Below are 23,942 nucleotides of genomic sequence, written 5' to 3' on the forward strand. Positions count from 1 at the left end.
CACAGGCCCAAACTATTCAGTTCTCCTCATAAGACGTTCTTTCCATCCCTGGTATCATCATGGTCAACCTTCTCTGGACTGCCTCCAATGCCAATATATCTTTCCTACAGGTAAAGGGCCCTAAACTGTTCACAGTATTCAGTTGTGGCCTGACTAATGCCTTACATAGGTTCACTATAACCTCCCTACCTTTCTACTCTATTGAAAAGGCCAACCTCCCATTTGCCTCCCTATTACTCACTGAAATTGGATGAAGAGATTCGTGGACGTGATTCCAAATCCCTCTATTCTAAAGCTTTCTCCATTAATATTCATTTCTTCACCTCCTGACAAACTGTATTACCTCATTTTCCCATCTGCCAAGCTTTCGCTCATTTGCTTAACCTATCTATATCCCTCTCCAGATATCTAATGTCATCCTCACCACCTGCTTTCACATCAACTGTCTCTTCTACAAATTTAACAATAGTACATTCACTTTACTTATCCAAGTAATTCGTATATATATTGTAAATAATGTTGGCCCCAGCGCTGATCCCTGTGGTACACCACGAGTTACAAGTTGTCATCCTGAACATGCCCCTTACCACAACTGTGGTAGTTAGCCAATCCTCTATCCATGCTAACATACAGCCTCCCAACACTGTGGGCTGTTTGCTTACTATTTCATGAGATGTGAATGTCATTGGCTGTGCCAACAACTCTTCCCAAACACACCTTGAAAAGGTGGTGCTCAACTGCCTCTTAAATTGCTTCACAAATATGATGTGGACTGCAACAATTCAGGAGTGAGTTCCAGCATTTTGGTCAATAACAAAGAAACAATGCGATATATCTTGCAGTCGGAAGCCTGTGTTCACACTTGTCTGTTCTTGGTGGTTGAGGTCATGACTTGGAAGGTGCTTTTGAACCACCACCACTCATGCAATCAAGCCAGACTGATAGATTGTGGCCCGAGACTCTGCCATTTTGACTTCCCTCATCAATCTACATTCTTTCCAGTGAAGTTTCAGTCTCAAACCGCCACGCAATGCTTTCTGTTACGGCTTAAAAGATAAGAATACACATGATTACCAACCGTATTTGGGGTTGTATAAATCTTTGCCTGCCAGAATTATTTTCCAAAAGACTTTAATTAAACTGGGTGACTGCATGAAATGGTTTGTTGGTCAGACTATAATCATCATTCTCAAAGGAGACAATGCCAGTAATACCATTGAACTCGTCTTTTTGTTTAAAAAGCACAAGTTCTTGATTTGTTTTTACAACTTACTGGCATTCACACCTGCACATTCAATGTCAAACTCAGACAACATAAATGAAATTACATCATTAATTTTGTTTTACAAAAGTCCAACAGATTAATTAATAATACACAGTGAATACCAAGGCTGATTAATGTGAAATTAAATTTGACTGAAAATGTAAAATCGAGATGAGAGATAACAAATGGGGGAAGGGCAGAAGGCAGGAAATGCAGCATCATAGAAGGTGCTCCACCAGGGAATGTATTTTACCAACTACAACTGCTCAATATAAACAAACACTCTGACATGATCCTCCGGTTTTAATGTAAACCATACTCCCATACAGTAGGTACCATTTAAATAAGTTAATAGATACCAGCCTTGAGCAAATCCAGCCTCCAGCCGGGCCCCCCGCTTCTTGGAGCTCGGAGAGGGGTTCCCACTCATTCATTCAACAGGAGGCGGCTCAATTTATTGTAATGGGCACGGAGGGTACACTGGTCGTGTCTCATGTTGAGGAGGAAGCTGTTTCCTCTCATTCAACAAAAGAGGACCTATTTACTAGAGGTTTTTTTTTGTGGTGCAGCTGTAGTCACCCATAGAGCCCTGAGGCTCAGGTTCAAATCCCACTGCTCCAGTATGTGTAATAACATTACTTCCCAAGTCACGTGCCAATTGGCACAGGGATAAGAAAATTAGGGAAGTAAACACGTCAACCTGTTCAATGCTATCTCCAATCATTTCACTTCCTGTCCCATTCGTACTCCAGGGAGCCCAGCCTCGTTTCACGAAGGTTCTTTTTGAGAAGTTTAATCGGGCATTTTTGCACAAGTCAAGTTAAGAAAGCCGGGATCTCTCGCCAGACTGCGCGGGAGACAACAACAGTAATTCTCGGCGGGGTGGCTGAATTATGAATTCACTAATAGCCTCCCCTCAGCGATGGCACAGCGGATGCCAACGCCTGTCTCTGTGGCGCATTTGTTCAGCGCGTTCGGCCGTCAACCGAAAGGTTGGTAGTTCAAGCCCAACTAGGGTGGCAGTGTTTGCTGTTCTTCCTTGGCTTCGAAGCTGCACGCTTTTAATGGGGTCAGGAAAGTGTTCCCCAAACGGAAATCCTCTCCACAAAGGGGTTTCTGAATTGAATTCATGTCTTACGTCAGGGACTGCGGATGCTGAGAAGCCGAGACAAAAAGTCAAACTCGGCAGGTTTGACAGTACCTGTCGGAGAAAACAGAATTTTGAAATGTTGTCTCTGATTCTCTTTCCACAGATGTTGCCTGACCTGCTGAGTTCCTCCTGCAATTTCTAGTTTTGTTTTTAACGGAAATTTCACCTTTTGGGATGAAACACCTCGACTCGCCAAGTGTAGATATTTAACCCTTTCGAATCACTGTGAAGTGATTGGATTCAAACAAACTCTGCGATGATTCACTCTTTCTCAGCTCCACAGGCAGGCAGACCTGGGAAGTGAAGTTGTCAGTGTGGTTCTGTATTCGTGGGCCGAGTGGTTCATGCGATGGACTTGAAATCCATTGCGGTTTCCCCACGCAGGTGTGAATCCTGCCGACTACAAAATGAGAAATGTCGTCGAAAAGAAGGGGAGCTTGCTCCCCGGTTTCTTCTTTAAGATTCAAATCAGTGGAGGGGGAAAAGTATTTCACTCACATTGGGACTGGTGGAAATCTGCAACCCACTGCCTGTTCGGGTGGAACAAGCAGATACCCGCAGAGATTTGTTTGAGGCTGTGAGGAAAGTGTTTGGAAATGAGATTAGAACAGGGACGGGCATGAAATCGTGATCGAAATGAAGCAGGCACCTGAGGACAAGGGTGTTTCCTTTGCCAGTGAAAGATGCTGCTTCACAAAGTTGGGCCTGTGGAAGGGAATCAGTGACGGTGATTATCTTTGGTTGTTCACCTTATGAAGGTTCCCATTGCTGCGCATGTCCGTATTAACGTCAGAACTCTGCAGCATGGTGGCGTTAGATACGCACAGGGCCGGGGCGCAATGGATGACGCATCTGACTCCACCTACCTGTTTGAAATGCAGCTCACAGCTTCTTCACACACCCCAATTAATCTTTCTCATTGTCCTGAAGCCGGCATACGGTTTGAATTCCTGATCTGCGGGAATGAGAATCTTTTCACTGTCTTGCGTCAGTCAATGTCCCTGAGAACATCGGAGTCAAGTCACAGCGCTGTCAGATGAGGGGAAGCTGAAATAGCCCCACACACTGCTCACGGGCACATTTTACTTTCCCCAACTCACCGCTTCAACCACTGCGGCTCCTGGGAGTGGAAAGGAAACAATCACCAAAACCCAGTCTTAGCTTTGTGAATCTTCAGAAAATCCGCAAACGTTCATCCCTTCGGATTTTCTATCCTGGGCTGAGAGGGATTTGTATTGTCACTCTTTGGTAGGACATTGCAAGTGGATGTTTTGCAGAAAAGCACCACAATGCAATCTGATTAATCAGGACCTGGATGTTTTCGGTATTTGAATGTAAGTGTTGTGCTCAACAACTTTGTTGTTCACAGTTTATAATACTTATCTTCCCAGTCCACTGTATCACGTGTCGAAAATGTTTAATTTGCGTCTTGTAATCCTTTCACTGTCTGCTAATGAGGATAGCGTTTCCGTGTTTTACCTAAATTATCTTGACCTTGCATACCTCAAGCCTCAAGCTAATTTCACGAGAAACCTTCTCCAGTTCAAAAGCCAACTGTTAATGATGGCTCTGTTTCTTGTCACGTATCCAATTTCAGATCGATGTTGTTAATGTCCCTTTTATTCCTTCAGATCCAAGTTTCGCTCTCAGGGCTAGAACAGAACTGTCACCAAATACATTTACCAATCTACGTTCATCCTACCGATTGTATTAGCATCATCAACACTTCTCATCAAAATAACTCGAGAGACTTTTATCACAATTTTCTGTGAACAGTTCTACATTAGCTTTGCTGAATGAACCCCAAATTTCTTGAAGTGGCTCCTTATTTTCGGCCCTCATTATTAATCTCTCTATGCATGGGAATGGATCCTTCCCACCCGCTCTATCACTCATCCATGTGTGTAGTTCAGTTCGATCTCCCATCAGCCTCCTCTGTCCTGATCAAATCCAGGGGAACAGGATACGTTGGGGCTATGGCGCGGACAGGACAAGCCCAGTACTCACCTTTCCTGTTAGAACCATTCCATGAGAAATTTTACATCACAACTTTGGGCGTGCAGTTGTGGCCGAACACTTAAGTGTTGGCGTAGAGATCCTTTGGGGCTCCCCCGCCCAAGGTGGAAACCTGCTGACTATGCTTTCTTCGCTGGCGATTTTAAATGACTTCCTGTTGGTTGCATTATCGCTCAAACTTCACTAAACCCGTCTCAATAAAGTCCCGCTTCCTCATGTCTGGGAATTGATTGCCATGCAGGTAACTCTGGTTCTGAACAAACAACGTACCAGCCTCATAACGCCAGCTCTGTTTACCTTTCCACAGATGCTGCTCGACCTGTTGGCTTTCTGCAGTATTCTCTGTGTTTATTAGGCATAAGTGCTGCTTTTCATTCAAGAACTTCAATCCCTGTTCTCTGGTAACTGACTCTTGTCAGTGGCAATTGATTCTTCTGATCATTAATCTGCCCATTCCCACCGCTTCTTCTCCCATCATTACCAACAGCCCCAGGAAATCTCCAGTTAACCTTCTTTGCTCCAAAGCGAACATTCCCAACGTTGAGAATGTCTCTCCAAAATGGAAATTCCTCATCTCTGGACATGACGCAAGGGGTACAATTGGGAAGAGATTTTGGCAAAATATTGTCAGTTAGGAAATGGAAAAATGTTCATGAAGCAAAACAGAAATCCCAGTCTCCAGCTTTGTGAACCTTTAGAAACTCTTTGGGAAGCGTATTTAGAGGAGAATGAAAGATGAACTGTCCGATTGAGTAGAGACTGTCCAGACACCGTCCCCTTGTTGAAGAGGCCGGGAGATTGACTCTGATGTTCACGGGACATGAACTGATCTGAGACATTGAAAGAATTGTCGTTCCTGCACATCAGGAATTCAAACCCCTTCTCGCCTCCGAGCCAATGAGAGAACTCGGGAACAGGCAAAACACTGAAAGGCTCGAAGGGCGACGGCCCCGGAGTAAGAAAGCTAGTTCCTCCTGACGTGCATGAGTCTCCAGAGAGTCGGATCAGACTGTCCCCGGTATCTCCACAATAAATCTCCCAGGCGTTATTATGGAAAAGTAAAACTGATAGACGCCAAATGTAATTCTAGGCGGGGTGGCTGAATTATGAATTCACTAATAGCCTCCCCTACGCGATGGCACAGGCCACGTCGTCGCCTGTCTCTGTGGGGCAATTGGTCAGCGCGTTCGGCTGTTAACTGAAAGGTTGGTGGTTCGACCCCATCCAGGGGCGTTGTATTCGCTTGTCTTCCTTGGCTTCGAAGTTGTACGCTATTAATGGGGTCAGGAAAATGTTCCCCAAACGGAAATCTTCTCCACAAAGGGGTTTCTGAATTGAATTAATGTCTAACGTAAGGGACTGCGGATGCGGAGAAGCCGAGACAAAAAGAGAAACTCGGCAGGTTTGACAGTACCTGTCGGAGAAAACGGAATCCTGAAATGTTGCCTCTGATTCTCTTTCCACGGATGTTGCCTGACCTGCTGAATTCCTCCTGCAATTTCTAGTTTTGTTTTTAACTGAAAGTTCATTTCATCTTTTGGGATGAAACACCTAAATATCTGCAAACACCGTGTGCAGATATTTAACCCTTTCGAAACACTGTGAAGTGATTGGATTCAAACAAACTCTGCGATGATTCACTCTTTCTCAGCTCCACAGGCAGACAGACCTGGGAAGTGAAGTTGTCAGTGTGGTTCTGTATTCGTGGGCCGAGTGGTTCATGCGATGGACTTGAAATCCATTGCGGTTTCCCCACGCAGGTGTGAACCCTGCCGAGTACAAAATGAGAAATGTCGTCGAAAAGAAGGGGAGCTTGCTCCCTGGCTTCTTCTTTAAGATTCAAATCAGTGGAGGGGTAAAGTATTTCACTCACATTGGGACTGGTGGGAATCTGCAACCCACTGCCTGTTCGGGTGGAACAAGCAGATACCCGCAGAGCTTCGTTTGAGGCCGTGAGCAAAGTGTTTGGAAATGAGACTAGAACAGTGAGGGGCATGAAATCGTGATCGAAATGAAGCAGGCACCTGTGGACAAGGGTGTTTCCTTTGCCAGTGAAAGATACTGCTTCACAAAGTTGGGCCTGCGGAAGGGAATCAGTGACGGTGATTATCTTTGGCTGTTCACCTTGTGAAGGTTCCCATTGCTGCGCATGTCCATGTGAACGTTAGAACTGTGCAGCATGGCGGCGTCAGGTCCGCACAGTGCCGGGGCGCAATGGATGACGCATCTGACTCCACCTACCTGTTTGAAATGCAGCTCACAGCTTCTTCACACACCCCAATTAATCTTTCTCATTGTCCTGAAGCCGGCATACGGTTTGACTTCCCGATCTGCGGGCATGAGAATCTTTTCACGGTCTCACGTCAGTAAGTGTCCCCGAGAACATCGGAGTCAAGAAACAGCGCTGTCAGATGAGGGGAAGCTGAAATAGCCCCACACGCTGCTCACGGGCACATTTTACTTTCTCCAACTCACCGCTTCAACAACTGCGGCTCCTGGGAGTGGAAAGGAAACAATCACCAAAACCCAGTCTTAGCTTTGTGAATCTTCAGAAAATCAGCAAAGGTTCATCCCTTCGGATTTTCGATCCTGGGCTGACAGGGATGTGTATTGTCACTCTTTTGCAGCACATTGCAAGTGGATGTTTTGCAGAAAAGCACCACAATGCAATCTGATTAATCAGGACCTGGATGTTTTCGGTCTTTGAATGTAAGTGTTGTGCTCCAGAACTTTGTTGTTCACAGTTTATAATACTTATCTTCCCAGTCCCCTGTATCACTTATCGAAAATGTTTAATTTGCATCTTGTAATCCTTTCACTGTCTGCTAATGAGGATAGCGTTTCCGTGTTTGACCTAAATTATCTTGACCTTGCATATCTCAAGCCTCAAGCTAATTTCACGAGAAAGCTTTTCCAGTTCAAAAGCCAACTGTTAATGATGGCTCTGTTTCTTGTCACGTATCCAATTTCAGATCGATGTTGTTAATGTCCCTTTTATTCCTTCAGATCCAGGTTTCGCTCACAGGGCTAGAACAGAACTGTCACCAAATACATTTACCAATCTACGTTCATCCTACCGATTGTATTAGCATCATCAACACTTCTCATCAAAATAACTCGAGGGACTTTCATCACAATTTTCTGTGAACAGTTCTACATTAGCTTTGCTGAATGAACCCCAAATTTCTTGAAGTGGCTCCTTATTTTCGGCCCTCATTATTAATCTCTCTACGCATGGGAATGGATCCTTCCCACCCGCTCTATCACTCATCCATGTGTGTAGTTCAGTTCGATCTCCCATCAGCCTCCTCTGTCCTGATCAAATCCAGGGGAACAGGATACGTTGGGGCTATGGCGCGGACAGGACAAGCCCAGTACTCACCTTTCCTGTTAGAACCATTCCATGAGAAATTTTACATCACAACTTTGGGCGTGCAGTTGTGGCCGAACACTTAAGGTGTTGGCGTAGAGATCCTTTGGGGCTCCCCCGCCCAGGGTGGTAACCTGCTGACTATGCTTTCTTCGCTGGCGATTTTAAATGACTTCCTGTTGGTTGCATTATCGCTCAAACTTCACTAAACCCGTCTCAATAAAGTCCCGCTTTCTCATGTCTGGGAATTGATTGCCATGCAGGTAACTCTGGTTCTGAACAAACAACGTACCAGCCTCACAACGTCAGCTCTGTTTACCTTTCCACAGATGCTGCTCGACCTGTTGGCTTTCTGCAGTATTCTCTGTGTTTATTAGGCACAAGTGCTGCTTTTCATTCAAGAACTTCAATCCCTGTTCTCTGGTAACTGACTCTGGTCTGTGGCAATTGATTCTTCTGATCATTAATCTGCCCATTCCCACCGCTTCTTCTCCCATCATTACCAACAGCCCCAGGAAATCTCCAGTTAACCTTCTTTGCTCCAAAGCGAACATTCCCAACGTTGAGAATGTCTCTCCAAAATGGAAATTCCTCATCTCTGGACATGACGGAAGAGGTACAATTGGGAAAAGATTTTGGCAAAATATTGTCAGTTAGGAAATGGAAAAATGTTCATGAATCAAAACAGAAATCCCAGTCTCCAGCTTTGTGAATCTTTAGAAACTCTTTGGGAAGCGTATTTAGAGGAGAATGAAAGATGAACTGTCCGACTGAGTAGAGACAGTCCAGACACCGTCCCCTTGTGAAAGAGGCCGGGAGATTGACTCTGATGTACTCGGGACATGAACTGATCTGAGACATTGAAAGAATTGTCGTTCCTGCACATCAGGAATTCAAACCCCTTCTCGCCTCAGAGCCAATGAGAGAACTCGGGAACAGGCAAAACACGGAAAGGCTCGAAGGGCGACGGCCCCGGAGAAAGAAAGCTAGTTCCTCCTGACATGGATGTGTCTTCAGACTGTCCCCGGTGTCTCGACAATAAATCTCCCAGGCTTTATTATGGAAAAGTAAAACTGATAGATGACAATTGTGATTCTAGGCGTGGAGGCTGAATTACGAATTCGCTAATAGCCTCCCCAAAGCGATGGCGCAACCCTCGTTGACCCCTGTCTCTGTGGGGCAATTGGTCAGCGCGTTCGGCTGTTAACCGAAAGGTTGGTGGTTCGAGCCCACCCAGGGGCGGTGTGTTCGCTGGTATTCCTTGGTTTCAAAGCTGTGTGCTTTTGATGGGGTCAGGAAAATGTTCCCCAAACGGAAATCTTCTCCACAAAGGGGTTTCTGAATTGAATTAATTTCGAACGTCAGGGACTGCGGATGCGGAGAAGCCGAGACAAAAAGAGAAACCCGGCAGGTTTGACAGTACCTGTCGGAGAAAACAGAATCCTGAAATGGTGCCTCTGATTCTCTTTCCACGGATGTTGCCTGACCTGCTGATTTCCTCCTGCAATTTCTAGTTTTGTTTTGAACTGAAAGTTCATTTCATCTTTTGGGATGAAACACCTAAATATCTGCAAACACCGTGTGCAGTTATTTAACTCTTTCGAAACACTGTGAAGTGATTGGATTCAAACAAACTCTGCGATTATTCACTCTTTCTCAGCTCCACAGGCACACAGACCTGGGAAGTGAAGTTGTCAGTGTGGTTCTGTATTCGTGGGCCGACTGGTTAATGCGATGGACTTGAAATCCATTGCGGTTTCCCCACGCAGGTGTGAACCCTGCCGAGTACAAAATGAGAAATGTCGTCGAAAAGAAAGGGAGCTTGCTCCCCGGCTTCTTCTTTCAGATTCAAATCAGTGGAGGGGGAAAAATATTTCACTCACATTGGGGCTGGTCGGGAATCTGCAACCCACTGCCTGTTCGGGTGGAACAAGCAGGTGCCCGCAGAGCTTCGTTTGAGGCCGTGAGCAAAGTGTTTGGAAATGAGATTAGAACAGTGAGGGGCTTGAAATCGTGATCGAAATGAAGCAGACACCTGAGGACAAGGGTGTTTCCTTTGCCAGTGAAAGATACTGCTTCACAAAGTTGGGCCTGTGGAAGGGAGGCAGTGACGGTGATTATCTTTGTTCACCTTGTGAAGGTTCCCATTGCTGCGCATGTCCGTGTTAACGTTAGAACTATGCAGCATGGTTAGATGCGCACAGGGCCGGGGCGCAATGGATGACGCATCTGACTCCACCTACCTGTTTGAAATGCAGCTCACAGCTTCTTCACACACCCCAATTAATCTTTCTCATTGTCCTGAAGCCGGCATACGGTTTGAATTCCCGATCTGCGGGAATGGGAATCTTTTCACTGTCTTGCGTCAGTCAGTGTCCCCGAGAACATCAGAGTCAAGTCACAGCGCTGTCAGATGAGGGGAAGCTGAAATAGCCCCACACGCTGCTCACGGGCACATTTTACTTTCCCCAACTCACCGCCCCAACCACTGCGGCTCCTGGGAGTGGAAAGGAAACAATCACCAAAAGCGAGTCTTCGCTTTGTGAATCTTCAGAAAATCAGCAAACGTTCATCCCTTCGGATTTTCTATCTTGGGCTGACAGGGATGGGTTTTGTCACTCTTTTGTAGGACATTGCAAGTGGATGTTTTGCAGAAAAGCACCACAATGCAATCTGATTAATCAGGACCTGGATGTTTTCGGTCTTTGAATGTAAGTGTTGTGCTCCAGAACTTTGTTGTTCACAGTTTATAATACTTATCTTCCCAGTCCCCTGTATCACTTGTTGAAAATGTTGAATTTGCGTCTTGTAATCCTTTCACTGTCTGCTAATGAGGATAGCGTTTCCGTGTTTTACCTAAATTATCTTGACCTTGCATACCTCAAGCCTCAAGCTAATTTCACGAGAAACCTTCTCCAGTTCAAAAGCCAACTGTTAATGATGGCTCTGTTTCTTGTCACGTATCCAATTTCAGATCGATGTTGTTAATTCCCCTTTTATTCCTTCAGATCCAGGTTTCGCTCACAGGGCTAGAACAGAACTGTCGCCAAATACATTTACCAATCTACGTTCATCCTACCGATTGTATGAGCATCATCAACACTTCTCATCAAAATAACTCGAGAGACTTTCATCACAATTTTCTGTGAACAGTTCCACATTAGCTTTGCTGAATGTACCCCAAATTTCTTGAAGTGGCTCCTTATTTTCGGCCCTGATTATTAATCTCTCTATGCATGGGAATGGATCCTTCCCACCCGTTCTATCACTCATCAATGTGTGTAGTTCAGTTCGATCTCCCATCAGCCTCCTCTGTCCTGATCAAATCCAGGGGAACAGAATACGTTGGGACTATGGCGCGGACAGGAAAAGCCCAGTACTCACCTTTCCTGATAGAACCATTCCATGAGAAATTTTAGACCACAACTTTGGGCGAGTAGTTGTGGCCGAACACTTAAGGTGCTGGCGTAGAGATCCTTTGGGGCTCCCCCGCCCAGGGTGGTAACCTGCTGACTATGCTTTCTTCACTGGCGATTTTAAATGACTTCCTGTTGGCTGCATTATCGCTCAAACTTCACAAAACCCGTCTCGATAAAATCACGTTTTCTCATGTCTGGGAATTGATTGCCATGCAGGAACCTCGGGTTCTGAACTAACAACGTACCAGCCTCACAACGTCAGCTCTGTTTACCTTTCCACAGATGCTGCTCGTCCTGTTGGCTTTCTGCAGTATTCTCTGTGTTTAATCGGCACAAGTGCTGCTTTTCATTCAAGAACTTCAATCCCTGTCCTCTGGTAACTGACTCTGGTCAGTGGCAATTGATTCTTCTGATCATTAATCTGCCCATTCCCACCGCTTCTTCTCCCATCATTACCAACAGCCCCAGGAAATCTCCAGTTAACCTTCTTTGCTCCAAAGCAAACATTCCCAACCTTGGGAATGTCTCTCCAAAATGGAAATTCCTCATCTCTGGAAATGAATCATGGCGTACAATTGGGAAGAGGTTTTGGCAAAATATTGTCAGTTACGAAATGGAAAACAGAAATCCCAGTCTCCAGCTTTGTGAATCTTTAGAAACTCTTTGGGAAGCGTATTTAGAGGAGAATGAAAGATGAACTGTCCGACTGAGTAGAGACAGTCCAGACACCGTCCCCTTGTTGAAGAGGCCGGGAGATTAACTCTGATGTTCTCGGGACATGAATTGATCTGAGACATTGAAAGAATTGTCGTTCCTGCACATCAGGAATTCAAACCCCTTCTCGCCTCCGAGCCAATGAGAGAACTCGGGAAAGGCTCGAAGGGCGACGGCCCCGGAGTAAGAAAGCTCGTTCCTCCTGACATGGATGTGTCTCCAGCCTGTCCCCGGTGTCTCCACAATAAATCTCCCAGGCTTTATTATGGAAAAGTAAAACTGATAGAAGACAACTGGAATTCGAGGCCGGGAGGCTGACTTATGAATTCACTAATAGCCTCCCCTAAGTGATGGCGCAACCCATATCATCGCCTGTCTCTGTGGCGCAATTGGTCAGCGCGTTCGGCTGTTAACCGCAAGGTTGGTGGCTCGAGCACACCCAGAGGCGATGACCGTCTGGTTGCCTGTCTCTTTAGCACGCCACCCTGTTCCCTGGCCAACATCTCTGTCTCAGGCATGCAGCAGTGTTCCAGCAAAGCTCCGCTCCAGATGGAAGACCAGCGCCTCATTTTCCGTTTGGAATCCTCCAGTCTTCAAGATCGAGTTCAATATTATTTGGATCCGAACTCCCGCATGCCCTTGATCCCTACCACACCCACACGAGGCCGTGTTATCACATCGTCTGCTGTTACACACGACTTATTGTTCGCCATGAACAGTTAATCAAACCCGACACAGATCGTTATTCTCTCCTTTGTCCCTCCAATGTTCTCCCTCTGAACTAGTGGCAAAGAGAGCAATGTGGATTGATATCCCTGAGCCAGCTCTTTGTCCCATCTCCAGGAACCGGGTTCTCTCCACTGGCGGATAATTAAACCACTTTGTTGTTGCGTTGACGTGAGGAGATTGTATAAATATAAACTTTTCTAAATCCCCACCTTCTGTTGATTGAACTGTGAGTTCACTCTGAATCACAACACGTGTCACAGCGCAATTTGAGGCCCACATTAGTTCTGCTGGTTCTACACAGCAAGTAAATGAGAGTCTCTATTCGTATCATTCTCTTGCCTTCGCCCTGTAAATCTCCACATTGTTACTTTGGACATGACCACCGAATGCCCTTTTGTGTTCTTGAATCTGCCTCCTTGTCACGGTCGGACAGGGACAAGAAAGTGTTCTTCCTAATGTCACTTTTACTTTTTTTACCAAATGCCTTGAAATCTCTGACAATTTTTTGGGAAATTGAAAGGATTCTCATTCCTGCACATGAGGTTGAATTGATTTAATTTCTAACGTAAAGGACTGCGGATGCTGAGAATCAGAGACACAAAGAGGAGCTGCTGGAGAAACTCAGCAGGTTTGGCAGTACCTGTGGGAGAAAACAGAGTTCTGAAATATTGTCTCTGATTCTCTTTCCACCGATGGTGCCTGACCTGCTGAGTTGCTCCTGCAATTTCTGTTTTTGCTTTTAACTGAAAGTTTATTTCATCTTTCGTGATGAAACAACCAGACTCGCCATGTGCAGATATGTAACCCTTTCGAAACCTGTGAAGTGATTGTATTCAAACAAACCCAGCAATAACTCACTATTTCTCAGCTCCACAGGCAGAGAGACCTGGGAAATAAAGCTGTCAGTGTGGTTCTTTGTTCGTGGGTCGAGTGGTTAATACGATGGATTTGAGATCGATTGCGGTTTCCCCACGCAGGTGTGAACCTTGCCGACGACAGTTGAGAAATGTCGTCAAAAAGAAAGGAAGACTGTTCCCCGGTTTCTTCTTTAAGATTCACATCAGTGGAGGGGATGGAAATCTGCAACCCATTGCCTGTCAGGGTGGAACAAGCAGATACCCACAGAGCTACTTTTGAGGCTATGAGCCAAGTGTTTGGAAATGAGACGAGAACAGTGAGGGGCGTGAAGTCGTGATCGAAATGAAGCAGGCACCTGAGGACGAATGTGTTTTATTTGCCAGTGAAAGATACTGCTTCACCAAGTTGGGACAATGGAAGGTAAGCAGTGACGGTGATGATCTTTGGCTGTTCCTCTTGTGAATGTTCCCATTGCTGCGCATGTCCGTGTTAACGTCAGAACTCAGCAGCATGGTGGCGTCAGGTACGCACAGGGCCGGGGCGCAATGGATGAGGCATCTGACTCCACCTACATGTTTGAAATGCAGCTCACAGCTTCTTCACACACTCCAATTAATCTTTCTCATTGTCCTGAAGCCGGCATACGGTTTGAATTCCTGATTTGCGGGAATGGGAATCTTTTCACTGTCTCGCGTCAGTAAGTGTCCCTGAGAACATCAGAGTCACGTCACAGCGCTGTCAGAGGAGGGGAAGCTGAAATCGCCCCACACGCTGCTCATGGACATATTTCACTTTCTCCAACTCACCTCCCCAACCACTGCGGCTCCTGGGAGTGGAAAGGGAACAAACACCAAAACCCAGTCTCAGCTTTGTAAATCTTCAGGAAATAAGAAATCTGTTCATCCTGTTGGATCTTGCATCCTGGCCTGACAGCGTTGATTTTAAATGGCTGTCCAGTTAGTGCCGATTCGTTTTGGCTGAAAAAAATCTTCCTTATCTCATCCCAGCATTTCTTGCCACAGAGAACTGTGCGGCAGAGTTCATGTATATATTTCCTTGTATGGTATTTTGTAAATAACATTCGTTTGCGGGTTGTTTGTATAGGCTATTCCAGGTTCATTAGCCGCTGTTTAAGTGTGTTGGTAGGTTTGTGGGCTACCATGATGCTGAGAGCGTTGAGTTGTCTGGACATCATTTCCCAGATGTCTTTTATGTAAAGTAATGTGGCTAGGGTTTCTGCACACGTTGTGTCTGCTTGTGTCAGTTTGTTGATGTGAAATCGACACACTGGGTTTATTGGGTAGGCAAAAGTGCGGATTGCAGATGCTGGAAACCAGAGTTTAGATCAGAGTGGTGCTGGAAAAGCACAGCAGGTCAGACAGCTTCCGAGGAGCAGGAAAATCGACTTTTCGGGCAAAAGCCCTTCATCAGGAATGGAAGCAGCACGCCTCCAGGGCGGAGAGATAAATTGGGGGGTGGAGGTGTGCTGGGCCGAAGGTAGCAAAGAGTACAATAGGTGAATGGGGGTGGGGATGGAGGTGAAAGGTCAGAGAGGAGGGTAGAGCGGATAGGTGGGAAGGGAGATTGGCAGGTAGGACAGGTCATGAGGGTAGCGCTGTGCTGGAAGTTTGGAACTGAAGTAAGGTGGGGGAGGGGAAATGAGGAAACTGGTGAAGTCCACATTAATGTTCTGGGTTTGAATTTATCCGAGGCGTAAGATGGGGCGTTCTTCCTCCAGGCATCGGGTGGGGAGGGAGGAGGCCCAGGACCTGCATGTCCTCGGCAGAGTGGGAGGGGGTGTTGAAATGTTGGGCCAGAGGGCGATGGGGTTGATTGTTGCGGGTGTCCTGGAAATATCCCCTCAAGCGCCGTGACTGGACTCTGCGAGGAGTCTCCAGCCTCCCCAATGTAGAGGAGACCGCATCGGGAGCAATGGATACAAGAAATGACATTGTTGGATGCACAGGTGAAAGCTTGCTGACGACCGCGGCCCAGGTTCGATTTCCGGGCAGGAAAGTAATTTTTAGGAGAGCTGACAAGCGGAATCCGCATCTCCCTAGTGGTCTAGTGGTTAGGATTTGGCGCTCCCACCGCCGTGGCCCGGGTTCGATTCCCGGTCAGGGAAACCATTTTCAGGGGTGCAGGCTACCCATTCTTCTTAAATGCGCTGTGTAATTATTTATAGTCGTTCCTGGGTGCTGCAGTGTGTCGTGGCTCGTTGAAATAGTGTCCTGATTCAGATTTGTTTGTATGTGGAGGGATGATTGCTTCTGTAGTTCAGTACTTGGTTCGTGTGCGTTGTTTTCCTGTAGACGCTGTTTTGAATTTACCATTGACTGTTCGCTCTACTGTGACATCTAGAAATGGCACTTTGTTGTTGTTCTCCTCTTTTGTGAATTTTATGTCAGCGAGGATATTGTTGATGGTGTTGTAGGTTTCCTCTAATTTGTTTCATTTTTTGATGACAAAAGTGTCATCATTGTAGTGGATCCAAAGTTTGGGTGGATCGTTGGAAGGGCTGTTTGTTCGAGTCTCTGCATTATTGCTTCTGCTCGGAATCCTAATACTGGTGGTTTCATGGGTATTTCGTTGATTTGTTTGGAGGGCTTGTTACTGAATATGAAGTGGGTGGTAAGACACAGTTCTACGAGGTTGACAGTGCTATCTTTGCTGATGAAGTTGGTGCTGTGTTTGTGTCTCTGGTTCTTCGAGTAGTGTCTTCAGTTTTGTTTGGCCACGTTGATGTTAATGGATGTGAACAGGGCTGTTATGTCAAAGGACAGCATTATTCCATCCTCTTCTATCTTAGTGTCTTTGGTGTTCAGGAATTCTTGGATGGAGTAAATGGAGTGGCGTGAATCTTCGACTTGGTGTTTTCAGTGGAGGCCTTTGACTAGTCTGTATATTGGTATTCCAAATGGTGAGGCTTTGGGGCTGAGGGGGGCTCCTGGTTTGAAGAGGAGAACAACAACAAAGTCCCATTCTTAGATGTCACAGTAGAGCGAACAGTCAATGGGGAACTTCAAACTAGCATCTACAGAAAAACAACACACACAAACCAAATTCTTAACCACAGAAGCAATCATCCCAACACCCACAAACGTTGCTGCATCAGGACATTATTTCAACGAGCCACTACACACTGCAGCACAGAGAAACTACGAAGAGCAGAAGAGGAATACGTATATAGTGTATTTAAGGAGAACGGGTCTCCAATAAACCCAGTCCGCCGATTTCTCAGTGATGCTTCCAAGCTGACTTTCAAAAATTCGTTTGTCCCTCCATTCTTTCCTGTTTGTTTTTTGTGGGTTTTGAAAGCTTTCGCAATCCTCTGACTGAGTATTTGAGTTGGGAAGTTATGTTGTGGCTGTACAGGACATTGGTTAGACCAGTTTTGGAATATTGTGTGCAATTCTGGTCTCCTATCAGAAGGATACTGTGAAATTTGAAAGGGTTCTGAAGCACCAGTGGGTCCACAGAGGGGAAGAGGCCCTTCTGCTGCCCTGAGTGTGGGAAGGCCTTCAGTGATTCCTCTGCTTGCTGCCGCAACAGTTGGTCCACACCGGGGAAGGCTGTTCTCCGGCCCCAAGTGCGAGATGGCCTTCAGCAGTTCTTCCCACCTGCTGAGACACCAATGGGTCCACACTGAGGAGAGGCCGTTCTTCTGCCCCGAGTGTAGGAAGGGCTTTGCTCTTTCCTCCGACCTGCTGGCCCATTGGTGAGTCCACATGGGGGAGTGTTCGTTCAGTTGCCCTAAGTGCAGGAAGTCCTTCAGCAATTCCTCAGCCCTGCTGAGGCACCAGTCCGTCCACACCGGGGAGAAGCCGTTCTCCTGCCCCGAGTGTGGGAAGGGCTTTATCCGCTCCTCCACACTGCGGAAGCATCAGCTGGTCCACACGGGGGCGGGGGGGGGGGGGGGGGGCGGTGAGGCCATTCTGCTGACCTGAGTGCGGGAAGGCCTTCAGCAATTCCTCCACCCTGCTGAAACACCTGTGTGTTCTTCAGCAGTGGGAAGCCCTTCAGCTGGCCCGAGTGTGGGAAGAGGTTCATGTTTGCTTGCAACTTGCGGAAGCACCAGCGGGGGCACTGCTGCTCATTGAGCCAGGGACTGCACATTGCCAATGAAATGATCCAAATAAACCTCAGACCGCAAGACCATCGGAGCAGAAGTTAGGCCATTGGGCACGTCGAGTCTACTCTGCCATTCGTTAGAGACAAAATTAGTGCAGATGAGATTAGCGACAGGAAACAGGCCATTTGTCCCAACAAGTCCACACAAACCCTCCGAAGAGTAACCCATCCACACCCATTTCCCTCTAACTAATGCACCTAACTCTATGGGCAATTAAGCATGGCCAATCAACATGACCTGCACATCTTTGGTTTATGTAAGAAGACAGGATCACCCAGAGAAAACCCATGCAGACACTGGGAGATTGTGCAAACTCCTCACAGACAGCTATCCAAGGCTGGAGTCAAACCTGGGTCCCGTGCGCTGTGAGGCTGCAGTGGTAACCACTGAGCCACTACATATTGCAACCCGAAGTTGCAAGCAGGAGGTTGGGAGAATACAACCTCAGAATGTGGAGTAGTCAGCGTTTTGGGTATTAACCCTTCTTCAGGACTGAAACGTTAACTTCTCCATGAGAAACGATTTATGGGAATGATGCTGGGGGTTGTAGGGTTTGAGCTCCAGGGAGAGGCTGAAAAGGCTGGAGCTGTTTTACCTGGAGCATCGGAGGCAGAGGAGTGACCTAATAGAGGTTACAAAATCATGAGGGGCATGGACAGGGTAATAGACAAGGTCTTTTCTCAGGGGTGGGGGAGTCCAGAACTAGAGGGCATAGGTTTAGGGTGAGAGGCGAAATATATTAAAGGGACAACGTCTTCATGCAGGGGGTGGTACATATATGAAATGAGCTGCCAGAATATATGGGTCAGGTGCTGTCAAATGGGACTAGATTAATTTAGGATATCAGGTCAGCATGGACAAGTTGGACCGAAGGGTCTGTTTCCATGCTGTACGTGTCTTTGACTACTGGTCCTGATGTAATTTTAAAATAGGGTCCAAGTAACTTTGAATAGTTCAATCTTATTGAGCTCACTTCCTGAAAAGTTTCAAATCAATCATCTGAGCGATACTGTTTAAACATGCTAAGTTGGACAAAGTATCCCATCAAGTTCAACACAAACCCAGAGTTGAAGAAGTCAGAACACCAAGGGGACCAAAACTGATCACAATATTCCAGGTGCAACCTCATCAACGTCCTGTATAACTACAACATAACTTGCCAACATCTATACTCAATTCCCTAATTGATGAAGGCCAGTGTGCTGAAATCTTTCTTCACTGCCTTGTGTACCGATGTTGTCAGAGATATAGGACCTACTTTAAACTGATCCACAATCCAGCTACTGGGAGCCCAGAAGCAGAGTAGTGCTGCGTGAGTGTGCTGGGCACATAACCCAGAGGTCGATGGGTAAAAACCATGTGATGCTATTGCCCAATGTCTCCGTAAGCTGCTTTCATTTACAAAGGTGCTCTGTTCTGTATCTTGCCTTTGCATCTGCTTCCCAAAGCTTCTTCAGTGGAGGAGTGGCAGCTGGAGCCCAGGAGTTCAACGACCCGCCGGAGCTTGAGGAAGGTCCAAGCTCCAAGAAGCGGGGGGTAAGGCTGGAGGCTGGATTTGCTCAAGGCTTGTTATTTTAACTCATTTAAATGGTACCTACTGTATGGGGCTATGGTTTACATTAAAACCGGAGGATCATATCAGAGTGTTTATATTTAGCAGCGGTAGTTGGTAAAATACACTCCCTGGAGGAGCACCTTCTATGATGCTGCATTTCTTGCTTTATGCCCTTCCCCCATTTCTTATCTCCCAGCTTGGTTTTATGTTTTTTTGGTCAAATTTAATTTCATATTATTCAGACTGGGTATTGACTGTGTGCTATTAATTTGCTTCTTCGAATATTGAAAGTCAAAATTAATGGTGTAATTTCATTTCTGATGTCAGAGTTTGACATTGAATGTGCAGATGTGAATACCAGTAAGTTGTGAAAATACATCAAGAACTTGTGGTTTTTAATAAAAAGAGCAGTTCACTGATATTCATGGCATTGTCTCATTTGGGAGTGATGATTCAAATCTGACCAACAAACCGTTTCATGCAGTCACCCAATTTAGTTAAAATTTTCTTTAATTTAATTAAAGAAAAGAGCTCTGGCAGGCTAAGATTTATGCAATCTATTTATAAGATTATGTCCATTGCTTGCAATATGGTCTCATCCACATTGGGGAAACTGGACGCCAACTCGCGGAACGTTTCAGGGAACAGCTCTGGGACACTAAAACTAAACGACCGACGCCCTGTGGCTGAACGCTTTAACTCGCCCTCCCATTCCGCCAAGGACATGCAAGTCCTGGGCCGCCTCCACTGCCAAACTCTTGCTACCCGACGCTTGTAAGAAAAACACCTCACCTTCTGACTTGGGACCCTCCAACCACATGGTATCAATGTAGATTTCATCAGTTTCCTCATTCCTCTCCCCTACCTTGTCCCAGATCCAACCTTCCAATTCGACACCAACCTCTTGACCTGTCATACCTGTCCACCTTGCTTCTCACCTATTTGCTCCACCCTCATCTCTGACCTATTACCATCAATCCCTACCTCCATCTACCTATTGCATTCCCAGCTGCCATTCATCCAGCCCCACTTCCTTCCCATTTACCTCTCAGCCCCCTTGGGCCACCCTTTATTCCTGATGAAGAGCTTATGCTCTAAACCAAGACTGTGATGAAACAACATTCTCAACAATTAGGAAATGGCTCCCAAGTCAGATTTCATTCCCTCTTCTGTTTCCCAGTTCTTTCAGAAATAAGATATGTCTTATTCTTCCACTAGAAAGTGATCTTCCACTTTGCGCTGTCTGAAGTGTTATGCCACATTATTACTTCAGCCACCTTTTAAGAATCCTTTCAACCTGTTTTTCTAACAATTGTGGAGGTGACCAAAAGCAAACATTACACTCCTCCTGAATGTCCCATTTCTCCTCCTATGAGCCATTTTGTCATGTTGTCTGTGTTACAAGCAGCCGAGTGCACTTGGTTTCTGAATTGAAATTTGGCCATTGAAGTGATCAGAATTACTATATATCGATGGATAGCTATGTTTGCACTAACTGTAATTATCCACCAATACGATGTCGTTTGTTCCACCAAAACTGGAAACAATGCTTTGTGATTATATTGCAGTCGGATGTAGAAAATCATCCCAGCGATCTTCACGTTATTATAGTTTACTGTGGCCATACAGCATTGCGAGGCAGTTTGATGTGACTAAAACTTGGATGGAAAGAATGTAGATTGATGAGAAGTCAAAATGGCAGTGTCTCTGGCCACAATTGATCTGTCTGGCTTGATTATATGAGTGGCGGCTCTTCAAGAGCAACTTCCACTCTATCACTTCAACCAGCAAGAGGAGATAAGTGTGAACACAACATTCCAACTGTGACATATACGCATTGCTTCGATGTTATTGATCAAAATCCTGGAACTCGCTCCTGAACCTTTATTATAAACCACATCATATTTGTGAAGTAATTTAAGAGGCAGCTCACCACCACTTTTTCAAGGACAGTTTGGGAAGACTTGCTGGCAGAGCCAATGATATGCACATGATATTGGAAACAGTCTAATCGCATGGATAGATGATTGGCTAACCAATGATACAGAAGGGATAAGGGGCATGCTCAGGATCGCAACTTATAACTAGCAACGTTCCACAGGGATCAGTGCTGGGGCACAAAATTATTTACTATATTTATATGAATTACTTGGATAAGTAAAGTGAATGTACTATTGCCAGGACTGCAGTAGAGACAGTTGATTAGAATGCAGGTGGTGAGGATGACATGAACTCTTCATCCAAGTTCAGTGAGTAATCGGGAAGGCAAAAGGGAGATTGGCCTTTCAATGGAATATAAAAGTAGGGAGGTTATAGTGAACTTCCGCCTGGAGGTTTTGATTGAAAGTGCAGTGAAGATTCAACCAGCTGACAGTGGATCTGAATCACATGTAGATCAGACCAGGTTTGGACAGCAGGAAACCAGATAAGTTTTTACAACAAACCACAACGATTTCATCATTTGACTCTTAATTCCAGATTTATATTGAATTCAGATTCCACCATCTGCCGTGGCAGGTTTTGAACCCAAATCCCGTGAACATTACCTGGGTGAATGGTCTGGTGACAATAAAGTGGCCATCGCCTCCCCTGAACACATTGGCTTATTGTGTTCAGAGGTAACAAAGGAGCAAGAGGTTTCAGCAGCTGCTAAGTTGTTGATATTACACAAGGGAACATCAGCACTCTCAGTAATGGCACAAACTGAAGTCAGTGTCCTGTATCAGAGGTAAGGGCTCGGGATCCACAAGAAATAGGAACAGCAATACGCCATTCAGCCTCTTGAGCCTGCTCCTCCATTCAGTAGGATCGTGGCTGATCTGGCATTCCCCACATCCACTTTCCTGCCCTTTCCCTGTAACTGTTCATCCCCCGACTGATCACGAATCTATCGATCCTAGTTTTAAATGTGACAAGAAGGATGTCAACAGAGTTACTGGGGTTGGGGGAGGGGCGGGGGGTGCTCAGGTCGAACTTGGGGACTAAAACAATGGCTTCACACTTCACAATATTTAACTAAGGGAATGTTTATGGTTATCCAATGCTGGAAATTGGGCAGGCATTCAGATGAAATTATTGATAAATTATGAATGACAGAGGAGTCGGGAGAGAAGTGGTGTTCAGGCACAGTTGGATATCATCAGTATAGATGCCAACACCAGCAGCTACGGTTAAACAAATAAGAACGGAAGACGCTAAAAGCAGACTCTCCCAGAGGATACAGCGATGTTGGAGAGGGTCAGTACTGTCATTAACCCTGATCAAGGCTGTCCGCAGGTCGACGAGGGAATGTTCATCCCTGTCACCGTTACAAAGGATGTCAAATATGACCTTGATAAGAACTGTTTCAGGGCTAGAAACCAGACTCGAGGGCTTTAAATATAGAATTCTGGAAAAGATGGGAATGGCTAATTCAATAATGTTACATCCAAACCAACACTTCCATTGGTGCGATAATTATAGAAGTGTTTTGGTTTTTATTTAGATGATTCTCAGCAATACTGAGTAAGAAGCAACAAAATTAACACAAGAAATATTGCAATTGCTACAATATGCCTGCTCCCAATAGGAGACCATCTGGTGTTCACTTAACTGTCTGCAAGGCGCAATATTGGAAAGGAATTATCCAGTTCATAGCTATAAGAGGGGAGACACAGACTGCTTGATACAAAGGGCGGGAGTAGGCCACTAGGCCCTACGAGCCTGCTGCAACATTCAATAAGATCATGGCTGATCTGAATACAACCTCAGCTCTACATTCCTCCACATCCCCGACAATCTGTCACCCACTTGGTTAGCAAGAACCTATCTACCTCTGCCTTAAAGATTTTGAATTCACTGCCTTTTGAGGAAGACACACAACCATGAGAAAGAAAAAAAATCATCCTCATTTTTGTCTTCTACTTTTAAAATATGACCCTCTATTTTCAGATATTAAGATAGGGATACAAGCTGCATTCAAATAATACCTGTGGTACAGTTAACTATCTCAAAGTGCTTCACGTGAACGTAATGAAAATTCCTTTAAAAATCACAAGAGTGGAGCACAGATTAGGACAGGTGACCAAAGACTTGGTCAAAGGGGCAGGTTTAGGGCAATCTTTTAAACAGGTTCAATTTTCCAAACATCTGAGGATAAAGACGTAAAGAGCAAACACAAAATAGCAAAAGATGGGAAACAACAGTGTGGACATAATGTCACAGGATGAGTAATCCAGGGAACATGAGTTCAAATCCCACCACAGCAAGAGGTGAGATGTGAATAATTCAAATCATAAATGGGGAACACAAAATTAGTCTCAGTATGGTATCGATGGCACTGACGTCAATTGTCATAAAAGCCCATGTTCACCAATGTCCTTTCAGGAGGGAAACTGCCATGCTTACCTGGTCTGGCTTACATGTGACTCCAGACACACAGCAATGTGGTTGACTCTTAAATTGCCCTCTGAATTGGCATAAGCAAGACACCTTGCACTTAGGGATGGATATACACCATCAACCTTGTGAAAGTGTCAGAACAGAAAGTGCTGGAGAAACTCAGCCAGTCTGGCAACACCGGTGGAGAGAGAGAGAAAGAAACAGAGTCAATATCCTGGCATGCGCCCAGAACAGTTGTGAAGAAGGGTCACAGCACTTGAAATGCTAACTCTGCTTCTCTCTCCACTTGTGCTTCCAGTCCTATTGAGTTTCTCCAGCAATTGGTGCATTTTTGTGTTTCAGATCTCCAGCATTG

At 45.6% G+C, this 23,942-nt stretch overlaps 1 non-coding gene and 1 pseudogene across 1 annotated transcript; both read left to right on the plus strand.

Annotated features, from left to right (window-relative positions):
* The window catches only part of LOC148144671 (uncharacterized), a 29,398-nt pseudogene extending 8,966 nt beyond the window's left edge, over nt 1-20,432 (plus strand).
* Nucleotides 15,574-15,645, plus strand: trnag-ccc (transfer RNA glycine (anticodon CCC)). Its single transcript has one exon. It is a non-coding gene; the product is annotated as a tRNA-Gly (tRNA).
* Nucleotides 20,433-23,942: the final 3,510 nt, after the last annotated feature.

The sequence above is a fragment of the Chiloscyllium plagiosum genome, unplaced genomic scaffold, assembly GCF_037043375.1.
Source record: "Chiloscyllium plagiosum isolate Xiang-an unplaced genomic scaffold, Cpla_swu_hap1 HiC_scaffold_27, whole genome shotgun sequence".
Taxonomy (NCBI): domain Eukaryota; kingdom Metazoa; phylum Chordata; class Chondrichthyes; order Orectolobiformes; family Hemiscylliidae; genus Chiloscyllium; species Chiloscyllium plagiosum.